The sequence below is a fragment of the Protopterus annectens genome, chromosome 12.part0, assembly GCF_019279795.1.
Source record: "Protopterus annectens isolate FY-2018-M chromosome 12.part0, PAN1.0, whole genome shotgun sequence".
NCBI classification, from domain to species: Eukaryota; Metazoa; Chordata; order Ceratodontiformes; family Protopteridae; genus Protopterus; species Protopterus annectens.
This window is the reverse complement of record NC_056746.1, coordinates 387,988,221-387,999,929: the sequence shown is the minus strand read 5'-3', so window position 1 is coordinate 387,999,929 and position 11,709 is coordinate 387,988,221.

Sequence of the window (11,709 nt, the reverse complement as noted above, 5' to 3'; positions counted from 1 at the left end):
GAAAATTTTAAGAATTTCACTTTTTTTGCAGAAAAAAAAGTTAATATAGAGAAATTTGTAGGTTCGTTTAATAATTTTTTTGAGAAAATTGAGCTGAAATGGCAGATTTTTAAGAGCTGATGTAATACCTGGTATCAATGACAAAATTTCAGTTAAAAGCTATTTAAATTATGTTAACTTTTGATATAAAGATTTTATAGTTATGTGTTATGTTTGAGGTTTTATGTTTAGTTTGTATTTAAGCACAAATTGAATTGTAAGCAAATATTTTATAAGTATTACTGGTTATTGAACAACTATGCCTTTAAGGTTTAATCATCACAGAATATGATGATGGGATGGCTTTGTTATAAAAGGAAATGAAGTCAGTGATTTATTGTTTAATTCTGAAGAAGTTCTATAATAAATGGGACGAAAGCGCTCAATTTATTCTGGCTTCAGTGTATGTTTTGTTTTTAACTTTACAACACATTGTAAAACTCTTTACTTATTTTCTGAGAGTTTTGCTAGTTAACTCTGTATGTTCCAACTTCTACCATGAAAACATACATTTGCACAGGCATATCATTTATACACGTTTGCTCTTTTCCAGCAGGGTGCACTGTGGTTACATTCTCAGCACAGAACACATAGTTTTCTTACATTTATAGCACAAGCATACAAATCATATTTCTATTCACCAATGACATAGAATTATTTACAAAAGTTTAGCTAGCTGGGCTGGCAGCCTTCCTAACCCCCCCCCCCATGAGAACTCACGCTAGTCTTTCAAGTGACCCTTGAGAAACGTTGCTTGAGAGGGTTAAGCCTATCTTGGAATACCTTGCCCCATTCCTGGTCTTGAGAGCCCATCTGCGTTGGCATTGCTAACCTAATTGCGGTACTGTACTGTCATATCATATGCTTACAATTCCAGGCTCCACCTTAGTCACTTGACATTTTCCTGGCTGGCTCAATGTAGCCATGTTAAAGGATTGTGGTCTGTATCTACAGTGAATTTCCTTCCATACAGATAAGGCTGATGTTTCTGCAGTGCCCACACTATGCTTAAAGATTCATTTTCTACAGCTGCAAAGCATTACTCCTTGGGTTGGAGCCTACGACTGAGATAAGCCACTGGGAGCTCTTGTCCCTCTGAAGAAATCTGGCTAAGTACAGCCCCCACCCCATGGTTTGAAGCATCCACCTGCACAACAAATTATTTGCTGTAATCTGAACTGGCTAACCCAGGGGGTCCTCCCAAAGCTCCTTTAAGCTTCTGGAATGCCTGCTCACATGCTGGGGTCCACACTACCTTATCTGGCCTGTTTTTCCTTGTCAGGTCTATGAGGAGAGCAGCTATAGTATTATAATTGGGGACGAACTTTCTGTAGTACCCTGCTGTCCCTAAGAATGCCCTCACCTGCTTTTTGGTAACAGGTGCAGGCCATGCCTGAATGTCTTCCACTTTGGCAGATTCTGGCCTGATTTTACCACTCCCCACTTTATGTCCCTGGCAGGAGACCTCTGCCATACGCACCTGACATTTGCTGGGCTTAATGGTCAACCCTATCCTTTATAGTCTGCCCAGCACCTCCCTGATATGCTGAAGATGCTCTTTCCAGGAATGGCTGTAGATGGCGATATCATCTAGGTGAGCAAGGGCAAAATATCCTGCTCTTGCTAGGATATGATCTACCAGCCTCTGGAAAGTCGCTGGGGTATTTTTCATAACAAAGGGCATCTTTGTGGGGTCTATATTAAATATTTGAAGGTATAAAATCATGAGTTCCTTTTAATCAACATATAAGTGTCGAACGTCCTCTTGAGTGAATGGCCACGTCATTGATTTCTTTCCAAGGGAATAATAGTTAATAGTGTTTGTTATATTGTGTCATGGGTTGTTGGACTACCGATTTCTTTCCCTTGGAAAGAAATCGATAATGTGGACATTTGGTGAAGAGGATGTTCAAAAATTATGTGTTGATCAATGGGTATTCATGATTGTGTATCTTCGAGGTTATAATATAGACCCTCTTTGTGAACTCATACAAGCCAAAAGGAGTCACAAAGGCTGAACTCTCTCTAGCACTGGGAGTCAAGGGCACCTGCCAGTAACCCTTGGTAAGATCAATGGTGGTAAGATACTTAGCCCCACCCAGCTGCTCTATGGCTTCATCTGTCCTAGGTGTGGGGTAAGCATCTAACTCTGTATGACTATTTAATTTCTTGTAGTCCACACAGAACCTGGGGCTGTCATACTTCTTTGGTACCAACACCACTGGGGGGGCCCAGGGACTGCTGGACTCCTGAATTACTCCTAGTTCCAGCATTTCCTGTATCTCCTCCCTCAGAGTCCATTTGACTCTCTTAGGCACCCTATAAGTGGCCTGCCTAATAGGGCTTTGGGGTCCTGTATCCACATGGTGCTGAACCAGGTGGGTGCACCCTGGTTTCCAGTGAACATGTCCCCAGACTTCTGTATCACTGCTTGGATTTTTCGAACCTGGGTAGGAGATAGCTCCTGGGGCATTGCTACCCCTTCCACTGAGGTGTCAGTCCGAGCCTCATTGAGGAGATCAGTCACCAGATCTCCCTCAGACTCCTCCTGCAACCCACTGCAATACTTAGCACAAAGGCATCCCTATCATGATAAGGTTTCATCATGTTAACATGGTACAATTTGTGCCCCTGCCTCTTGCCCGGCAGTTCTACCATGTAGTTAACATCACTGACGTTCCTTACCACCTTGTAGGGTCCCTCCCAAGTTGCCTGCCACTTGTGTCTGACAAGAATGAGAACCATTACCTGCTGCCCTACAGCTCTCTAGCTCGAGCATTCCTGTCATACCAGACCTTTTTCTGCTGTTGGGCTTCTGCCAGGCTCTCCTGGGCCAAGCCCATGAGTTCCCTGAACCTTGTCCTGAGGGTTAGGACATATGCCACAACAGACTCCTTGTGAAATTCATACTCACCCTCCCACTCATCTTGAATTAAATCTAGAGGTCCTGTCACTCTATGGCCGTGCAAACAAGGGTGAAAAAACTGTGGATTCCTGTGGAACCTCTCTGTAAGCAAACAACAGATGGGGCAAATATTTGTCCCAGTCCCTCTTAAACTGGTCTGCAAATGCCTGTAGTATTGTCTTGAGTGTAGAGTTTAACCTCTCAACAGGACCATTAGTCTGGGGATGGTAGGGATGGTCTTTAGGTGCCTCACCCTGCATTACTTCCACAGACAAGCCAGCAGGTGTGATATGAAATTGGCTCCTCTGTCAGTAAGTATTTCTTTTGGAAAACCTATCCTACTGAAAATCCCTAAGAAAGCATTTGCCACCTTGTCTGCTTCAGTGGAGGACAGAGCCACTGCCTCAGGTTATCTGGTAACATAATCTACTACCACTAAGATATACTTTTTCCCTGTGGACCTTGGGGTACACAGAGGGCCCACAATATCCATAGCTAACTCTGTAATGGCTCCTCAATCACAGGCAAAGGCATCAAAGGAGCTTTCACCTGGTCTCCTGCCTTGCCTACCTTTTGGCACTGTTCACAGGTCTGCAGTACCTGGTTACATCCCTGGAAATCCCAGGTCAATAGAGGTTCTGCATAATACGTCTCTTTGTATGTTTTATGCCCATGTGACCTGCAAAGGGAATATGATGGGCTATGGCTAGAAGTACCAGATGGTAGGCTCTGGGAACTACCAACTGCTGTATTCTATCACCTTCTAGCCCTCCCTCAGGGGTCCACTCTCTGTACAGTAACCTTTTGTCCCAGTATACAGATTCCCCTTTCCCTTGAGCATCAGGCACTTCACTAGCTACCTCTCTCAGACATTGTAATGTAGGGTCTGAGAGCTGAGCCTGTCTCAGTTCTCTCTTTGTAACCCTTCCCAGCTCCAAAGTCTGGTATCCTTTGACAACAGTGCCTCAAGGTCAGCCTGGGTACTACTATTCACTTCTACCCTTGCAGTCACTCTGTCCAAGGGAACATCAGTACCAACAAGCAGCTGTGGCGCACCTTCAGTCTCACTGCTACAGGTAGCTCCCTCCATGAAGTAACCACCTCACCAGTCCTGGCTGCAAGTGTGCGGTCTGTCTGGGTCTCCCCCAGGCTACCAGTCCCACATGCTTGTCTCCAAGCCTGACTGCATGTAACTGCATGAACACATGGTACTGCATTACTAAAATCATTCCCTATCAGGACATCTGAGGGTGGTAGTTTGGTACCCTTGTTGTCTGAAGACAACCTACTGTTGGTATTTTGTCATTCCCACTTACTGGCTCTCCCACCTTTTGTTCCCCACTTGCCTCCGTGGACATCTATATGCTACATGGCCCCACTGGTTGCATTTAAAACATTTAACCATTGGTCCTGGATGTGTACCTGGACTAGTGGCTTCCCCTGCTACTGGCAGATTCTGTTGGGGAAGTCTGGGCTGCCCACCATGGATCCTCTTAGATTCATGAGCAGCACTGGGTGTCCCTTTCCTGTGCAGTGATGCCCTGTTTGCTAGGTATAGGTCTCCCTTCTTCCCCAACTATTCTACAGTAGCACATTGTCTATCAGCTAACCAGATCCTTATGTCCTCAGGCAAAGTGCTAACGGCTTGTTCCCTCATCAAAAGGTCTGCCATCCCTTCAAAAGTGATGACCTGACATCCACTCACCCACTTATGAAAATAAGTGCTTAGTTCAGCAACATATTCACACACACTTTCATCTACCTTGCGTCTATGCTCACTAAACTTTTTCCTATAATCTTCAGGTGTTAGCTTAAAAGATTTTAGCAAACAGTTCTTTACAACATTTTAATTTAAGCTGTCATTATCAGACAGTTTGGAAAGAACAGTTACAGCTTTACCATGGAGTAAGGGGATCAGGAACTGTACCCAGTGCCCTTGGTCAACATCATACTGTTTACATACTCTGTCAAACATATGAATGAAACTATCAAAATTATCCCCGTCTGTAAATTGTGGAAGACATTTACTGACCTTTGTTGCTTCTGGGGTTTGGTTACTCCCTTCCCCATTCCCTCCATGACTCTGGCAAAGAGTCAACATCTCCTTTTCATGTTGCCTCTGCCTCTCCTTCTCCTCAGTGTCCAGCCATATCAGTTTCTCATTTTCCCCAGTCTCTAGATGCCCCAGTCTTTCTGCTGCTTGCTTCTGTTTCCAAACGCTTGGCCTCCAACTTGTCTCTTTAACTGCAGATGGATTTTTAAGTCCTTTGTAGAAAGGTTGAGCTGTCCATTTTCTGAGAGTTGTACATCTCCATGGCCAGTCTGATTGTCCTCCTGCTTGCTATTCTCTGATGCAGCTATGACTAAAGTTGCAGTCATGTCTGCTTTAGTCAGTTTGGCATGCACCAGTCCTTTAGCCTGGCAAATCTCAGCCATCTAGCTCCCTGTCAGCTTGCCATACTCCTCTGCTGACATGCTTGCCTGCTCTCCCTGACTAACTAAGCTAACAAAAGAAATAAAACAATTGTGATATGAACTCTGAATGTTCACTGCATGGCTGATTTAGAGTACAAAAGCACCTTCAGTGATCACTGTACACAAGTTACAGGAATTCAATATCCACACCACTACAAGCCAATTAATATGTGATGTGGCTATCTCACCACATTCAAACAATTAATATGTGATGCCCGTACACTGGCCAGTGATCAAGGAGCCTCAATCCTCACCACTAACACCAGTGAGGGACATGCACATAGGGAGGATGTTAGGTACATGCACAATAAACTACAATTACCTTTAAGAGCACACAGATATCACAGTAAGTCTAGAGCTGGTTTCTCCCTCTCTCTCCAGATCCCCAATAAGACTCCCCACTGGCACAGCTATAGGGTTAAGATCTCAGCCAAGTGGTCAAGCCAAAACCTCCAGCACACTCTCTGTTCAACAAGTGTTACGTGTCCCTGCCCAAGTAGCTGACACACACACACACACACACACACACACACACACACACACACACACACACACACACACACACACACACACACACACATACACACACACACACACACACACACACACACACACACACACACACACACACTGAGGTTTGATTTATATACAAATACACAGACACTCCTAGGGAAGACTGGCACAGGTTTACTAGCTATGCCCCCTTCTTCCCAGACTGTAAGGTAGTAATCACTGCCACCAATCACCCTTACTTCAGCTAATATAAAGGCCCTTCCCAAGGAATGCCCATTCTTACTGTGTAATGTTAGTATTATCCAAATGGTAAGTGTGGTTAGAACTTTTAAGGCTATTCAAGAGTGGCCTATATAGTTTCACTAAATAGATGTGCAAGTGCTCTAAGCTTATATATCTCTGATCAAAACAAGCCACAATGAAAAGGTTTAAATATATTTAATAATAAATAATAAAAGCACATGACAATACTCAATAACTCAGCACAGTGACAACATAGTTCAGAATCACAGGAAATATTTTAAAACAACATTGCAGGACAGTCTCACATGAATACAGAAAACATCTAAACTAATCTTACTGTATTCCTATCTATCTTTAAGAGAAATACTATGTTCTAAATAACTTACTTACAGAGCAAGACAAGTGCTGGTGAGTGGAATGTTTTCAGATCAGAAGACAAGATACAAATGCACAGACTTTCTCTCTGAGATAGTTCATAAATTAATAATACACATTACTGCTGGGTTAGCCAGATGATATCACTATCTGACACCTGTCTCTAGTTCCCAGGCTAAACAGATACCAACAGAATTTAACATGTCTCTGTTAAAAATACTTATCTTTCAGATGTACAGCTGCTAGGAAGCCACACAGCAATACAAAAACACTTTACATGTGAAACCTAGTAATTATCTCTGTCTCAAGACAATACAAAGAAACCCCTAGCACTAGACATCCTGTCTCTTAGCTGAGATAAACTAACTTTACAACACATCGTAAAACTCTTTACTTATTTTCTGAGAGTTTTGCTAGTTAACTCTGTATGTTCTAACTTCTACCATGAAAACATACATTTGCACAGGCATATCATTTATACACGTTTGCTCTTTTCCAGCAGGGTGCACTGTGGTTACATTCTTGAAGCTCAGTACAGAACATACAGTTTTCTTACATTTGTAGGACAAGCAAACAAATCATATTACTATTCACCAATGACATAGAATTATTTACAAAATTCTAGCTAGCTGAGTTGACAGTCTTCACACCAGGTATGACCTCCCCCCTCCTAGATCCTTCTGCTGTGCTTCCATCAGTTTCCCCTTTTCTCAGATGATACTTTATGCTATTGTTACTGTGGATGAAATATTATACTTTGCATTTTATGCATTAACACTCAGCTATCACATTTCAGTTCTCTTAGCCATTCCATTTCTTTCCTTAGACTCTTTCTTCTCCCATCATTCACTCTTGCACCTAAAGTTGTGTTATCGGTTAAGATGATGTTCCTGCTTTCCTCCTATATGCCACAAATAACCACTCAAAAGAAAGCTTTTCTCAGAATTGACATCTCTTATCACATCCCTTATTTTAGACACTGTAATTCTTGCTACAAATGTGTCCTGCCTTTGCAACAAATCTCTGTTACTTGCTACAAATCTCTGTGCCCTGCCATTTGATCATACAGTAATCCATTTTCATAGCCTTGGTTTTGCTGCAAGCCATTCAAGTCAAAGGCCTTGTTGGGGTCCAGGTGGGCTACATTTATTGGTAGTTCCCTGCCTACCTTTCCTGTAAACCACTTGTATGTTGTTGTTGTCTTTCAGCTTTTCCCGGTTAGAGGTTGCCACAGCGGAACTCTGGTTCGCTAATGATTGGCAGTAGATTTTCATGGTGCCGAGTTGCCAGCTCGATGCCCAACCTTCAATGAAGACACGCCCATTCATGCATGTCTTTTGGAATGCCACTCGACCCGCGGGGAGGATATGCAGACTCCACACAGAAGGCACTCCCCACACACTAGCTGAGAATCGAACGGGAGAACCTCTTGCTGTGAGGCAATGACGCTACCGCTGCACCACCGCGGTAACCCACTTGTATGTTTGAATAACAGCTTCTTCTGGTCACACAGCCAATTTGGTTGATTACCTGGAGATTTTTGTCCTGTAGAAAATTCAGCAGCCTTTCCTTTAGGATATTCTTCTTGAATTTCCCTGACATGGCTGTTAGTCTAACAAGCCTGTGGTTGCCTGGATTTTTTCTGGTCTCACTTTACAAGGTCACAAGAGTGCTCATTTTCTAATCATCTGGCATTTAAAAAGTGGAAAGTCATCTACTATAAACCTCTGACATGGAGTCTACAAGCACACACTAGCTAACTTCTTGAGGGACTATAGAGGCAGCCCATGTGTGCCCTGTGCGTTATCTTTCCTTGAGAAAGACAGTTGCCTCTCAGTATCCTTCCTCTCTATCCTGACATTTGTCTGCTGCTATCTCCACTCTGCCTTGTCTCCCCTTGCTTTCCCTGATGAAGAAAGATATAATGCATTCATTTAATAACATGTTTATTTTTTTTAGATGTGATTTCCTATCACCTTTATTTAGCTTGGTCATGCCTCACTACCTTTACTTTCTGTAAGGACACATTTGTTGTTCTCATGACCATTCCGCTCCACTATTTTTCATTTTGAGCCCTTGCTACTCTCAGCTCCTTTGCTATCTACATATCTTTTCATATTGTGCCTCATCTGCACCCCCCAGACATCCTTTATTCCTTATGCTTAGCCCTAATTACCAACCTCACCCTTGTAGGTAGCCACACTGACATTCTTTTCTCTTTTGTCTTTACATGAAACCTTTGTCCTTAGCCCAGAGACTAGCATCCTTGACCCATTTCCACACATTGTTTACTTCCTCAGTTTGTTCCCAGTCCACTAAATTAACTTGGGCAATTTTCTCATTTCATAATAATCCACTCTGCTAACATCCCACACTATTATCTTTATGTGGGGGATCATCACATTCTTCCTACTGTAATCCATGCTGTGAGCGGTATGATCACTGCTGGTCTTTGCAGATTTCATCTGGGCATCCCTAACCCCTTCCATCTTCCCTAGTATCCAAGGGAGATCAGGAAATGTGGATTGATCATGTTCTAGCAAAGGGACTGTGAATGGAATAGCAGCCTTAGCTGGGCCTGATATGGAATTTCAGAATGAAGACCTTAAGAGTGCATTTGTACACCTTCAGTTATAATTCCGCTAGGCATCAGACATCTTTTTAATGTTCTGCAGCTTCAATTAAGATTCCATTAGACATTAAACATCTTTGTAATGTCCCTGTCCTGAGCTATAAGTGCTAGTATAAGATGACCAATTGGACCTTCTTTGACCAAGGCTTACCAGGCCACATGGGCCTGATGGTCAAATTTAGGAGAATCCTTGTTCACAAGTACCAGTAATATATGACCAGATGGCTCGAAGGGCCACTACTCAAGGCCAGGCTGGTCCATGACAGACTTTACAGACAGTCATCAGAATGTGGGAGGGTGGTATAAATACAACAGAGTTCATCCCCACAGGGTGGGATCAGGTGTACTTTTCTCTGACCTATTTATCCTCTGCTGAAGTTGCAGACTAGATCATGCTCTCCACCCAAAGATTCAGGGTGCTAATTGGATAGTTAACTTAACTTCAAGGAAGTTCAGAACACAACATACTGTTTGAGTGTTTGACTTTGTGGCAATGCTCAGACTTATGTCTGATCCCCTTAGAAGACCATGTGGTAGTTCCTGTGTGAAGAGTTCTCTACCATTGAAATGTTCCTGATACATAACGTAGACCAGCAGCTTCCTCCTCTTTTGCTGTTGAGCAACCAGACTAAGAATGGCACAGTGGTGCAGTGAGTAGCTTTGCTGCCTCACGAAAAAGGTTCCCCATTTCGAATTTCAGCTGGGTGCCTTCTATGCACAGTCTGTGTCCCCTCCCTGTGTTAGTGGGGGTTTCTGTGGGTGCACTATCTTCCTCCTACAGCCAAAAGGGGATGAGATAGATGGACTGATGAATCTGAATTGTCCATACAGGTGCATATGATCTGGAAGATAGTTCTGACTATCTGCTACAGAAGCTGTAGGAGGAAGATAGTGCACCCACAGAAACTTGTCACCCCTGGGCTTTCGAATATTGGCTAAGGCTCTTGCCAGCCCCATAGTGCCTTTTTTAGGCAAGGCTCAAAAGACAAACCCACCTCCATAGACAACACAAGGAAAAAGAAACTAAGGGTAATGCTGCTCAATGCCAGAAGTCTAAACCTCAAGATGCACGCACTCAAGGCTCTCCTCAGTATGGAGAATATTGATATCTGTGCAGTAACAGAAACCTGGTTCAAGGCTCCTGAGAGCACCCCAGCACTACCAGGTTATACCTCATACCATGCTTTTCGGCCCCAAAACTCGGACCAAACCACAAAAGGAGGGGGAGTATCCATATTCATCAAAGATACCCACATCTCCAGGTTAGTGGCACTGCACGAAGCATCGGAGACCATCCATGTGCAACTAACAGTGGGCAAAACTGCCTTTCAGTTTGTAGCCTGCTACAGACCAGCCTCCCAAACTCAGAAACCCCACTCAGCTTTCCTGAGAAAACTGGAGAATATGAAGGTCTCTCCAAACACCATCATATTGGGTGACTTCAACTACCCAAACATAAACTGGGAGCACTACTCAAGCCCCAACACCCTCGCCCAACGGTTCCTAGAATTTATAAACTCAAATGCTATGGAACAACCGGACCTGATCATCACCAACATGGGGACTCTATGTTCCATACCAGAGGTATACCCCTCATTGGTAAGATCTGACCATAAATTAATCTCACTGGACATCCATATCCCGTCCCCACCCCCAGCCAAGGAAACCACGGTGAATAACTTCTCAAAAGCAAACTTCACACTTTTTAAAACGAAGGTGGAATCCTTCAAACCCCCCAGGCAAGTGGAAAATACGACCCAAACTGCAGAATCCTTTACAAACGCATTCTATGGACACCTACAGGAATGCATGGATCGTGCTATCCCAAATAAAACTAAGACTCACTCCTCCAAAGGCAGGAGCCCTGTCTGGTGGACCCCAGCCATAAATTAGCTATACAACAGAAGGAGGAAGCTACTACATGATAGAGCAAAATCCCATAAAGGGAAGGCATCTCTGATCAGTACTAGCAAGAAACTACAATCCCTCATAAAATTATCTAAGGCCAGCTTCGAAAGAAAAATTGCACAAGACGCTAAAGATACTCACAAGGCCTTCTTTAGTTATGTCAGGAACCTGAGTGGCAACTCCCAGATATGCTCTGAGATAGTGCAAAATGACAAAAAATACACTGAACCCACAGACATTGCCAACATCCTGCAGACAGGTTCAGTGCAAACTTCTCCCCCCCTTCCCCCCCAAAAGAGCAAATGTCTATCCCAATGGAGTGTAGCCTCCCTGACATCATAGATGCACAGGTGAGAGCTGCCCTCTCCAAAGCAAAAAACACAGCATCAATGGGACCGGACGGTGTCCCGGGCTGCATCTTACATGAGCTCCAAGAAGAACTGAACCCTCACATAAAGTCACTCTTCAATATCAGCATTACTACAGGATATGTACCCAAGGAATGGCGTACAGCAACAGTGGTCCCACTCCACAAAGGTGGTGCCACAACGAACCCCGGAAACTATCGCCCTATAAGCCTGACTAGCCTGGTCTGCAAAGCTATGGAGCGTATCATCGT